Here is a 2,401-nt window from a genome sequence, read left to right on the forward strand (position 1 = left end):
TGTCAACATGGAGCAGGGACATTCCCAGAAATTGGGATCCTGGGGTTCCTAAACAAGAGTGAGGAGGGGAGTCGGGGGGACAGGAGGAGAGCGGGAGGGGAGGGATGGAAGCCCGGCAGGCTCTGAGGGCGGCACACGCTGCTCACAGCTCACAGCAGCCCTGCTGTCTCTGGCTGCATCTTACCAGAAAACCGAGGCTCAGAGAGACACATTTCGAGTGAGAGACTGGGCCAGGCTAGAACCCAGCCTGTCTGACTCCAGATCACTTCATGAAGGAGTGGGGCTTTCTACTTATCCTTTGAAATTCCTCTACTGCACCTCCCTGGATTGGGCCACTTCTGAATAAAAAGCCGTCATTTTATGAGGCAAATAAATGCTACGATTCCAGGAGGGAAAATATTCTGATCTGGAAAAGAGAGGCTGAGGCTTAGGGCCCTCTGGCAATTTAGGTCATGGCTGATTCCGACATCCCTAAGAGAGGGAGGCTTTGAGATTCTAGAACGGGGTTGGCAAGTCATACTCTAGAGCGAAATCCCGCTGCTGTCTGTCTCTGTGCAAGCTGGGAACTGCATTTGCATTTTTAAAGGGTTGTAAGAGACAAGAATTCAAACAAAGAATCGCGGCAGAGACCACGTGTGGCCTGTAAAGCCTAAAACATTTAGTATCCGGTCCTTCATTAGAAAAAGCCTGAGCAGCTCAGTCGGACCGGCGTGGAGACGCTTCTGGAAGGAACACCGCGATGGCTGCACAGGGAGCGCCCCAGGTCCAGTTTAAACTTGTATTGGTTGGTGATGGTTGTACCGGAAAAACGGCCTTTGTGAAATGTCATTTGACTGGTGAATTTGAGAAGAAGTATGTAGCACCTTGGGTGTTGAGGTTCATCCCCTAGTGTTCCACACTAACAGAGGACCTATTAAGTTCAATGTGTGGGACACGGCCAGGAGAAATTCGGCGGACTGAGAGATGGCTATTATATCCAAGCCCAGTGTGCCATCATAATGTTCAATGTAACATCCAGTGTTACTTACAAGAATGTGCCTAATTGGCATAGAGATTTGGTGCGAGAACATCCCCATCGTGTTATGTGGCAACAAAGTGGACATTAAGGACAGGAAAGTGAAGGCAAAATCCATTGTCTTCCATCGAAAGAAGAATCTTCAGTACTACAACATTTCTGCCAAAAGTAACTATGATTTTGAAAAGCCCTTCCTCTGGCTTGCTAGGAAGCTCATTGGAGACCCTAATTTGGAATTTGTTGCCATGCCTGCTCTTGCCCCACTGGAGGTTGTCATGGACCCAGCTTTGGCAGTGCAGTATGAACAGGACTTAGAGGTTGCTCAAACAATTGCTCTCCCGGATGAGGATGATGACCTGTGAGAATGAAGCAGAAGCCCAGAGTCAGAAGTCTAGTTTTATAGGCAGCTGTCCTGTGATGTCAGCGGTGCAGCGTGTGTGCCATCTCCTTATTATCTAGCTAAGCGTAACATATGCTTCATCTGTGGGATGCTGAAGGAGATGAGTGGGCTTCGGAGTGAATGTAGCAGTTTAAAATATACCTTTATTGTTTGGACCTGCATATTTAGCTGTTTGGAACGCAGTTGATTCCTTGAGTTTCAGATATAAGACTGCTGCAGTCACATCACAATATTCAGTGGTGAAATCTTGCTTGTTACTGTCATTCTCATTCCTTTTTGTATAGAATCAGAATAAAGTTGTATTTCAAATATCTAAAAAAAAAAAAAGAAAGAAAAAGCCAGAGCAACATGGAAACTGGGGAAGGGAGCGCACGGCCAGAGAGGGGCTGGGAGCAGCCCAGGGCCTGCCTGGCTCCTCCTCAGAGCCCACGACCGACCGGCATTGCCTGGAGCAGTAGGGGCTGAGTGCTCCCTCATCAGGACCAGGGAGCTCTCAGGAAGGCCTGAGAACATGAGCTCCTGGAAGCCACAGAAACATCCAGGACATAGAGATTTTTGCAAGCTAAGCGGGCCAGGTCACTTTGACCTCAAGGGCAATGGAGGTGTATTTTACCAGAGGTGGAGTCCTGGGAGCCCCCCTGTGAATCCTCTGGGTTCCATCCATTCTCCTTCTCTGGGTAGCAGCAAACCCGTTAAGTCAACCACTGCAAGCAACACCACAAGCCCCAACTACAAGAGAGAGTGAACAGGGCCTGCCTGTGCCCTGGGGGCTCGGGAGCATTGCTTCTATATCCCTTCTTCTATGCCTTGTGCTGTTCACATCCCTCCAAAGATGTCTATACATTTCCCAAGAAGCAACGTTACAGTAGGTAGCTAGTCAGACATGAGCAGGGCCGGAGACGGCCCCACATCCCAGAACATCGGGCCACCATCAGGTGATGGTCAGGTGGTTGTTACACTGTCTCTCTAAAATAATAACTGGTTGC

General features: G+C 49.0%; 1 pseudogene; it reads left to right on the top strand.

Moving 5' to 3' along the window:
- Window positions 1-701: 701 nt before the first annotated feature.
- Window positions 702-1,392, top strand: LOC116543576 (annotated as a pseudogene).
- The last annotated feature ends 1,009 nt before the right edge of the window (window positions 1,393-2,401 follow it).

Source organism: Sapajus apella, unplaced genomic scaffold (genome assembly GCF_009761245.1).
Source record: "Sapajus apella isolate SASKATOON/1434 unplaced genomic scaffold, GSC_monkey_1.0 scaffold190, whole genome shotgun sequence".
In the NCBI taxonomy this organism is placed as follows: domain Eukaryota; kingdom Metazoa; phylum Chordata; class Mammalia; order Primates; family Cebidae; genus Sapajus; species Sapajus apella.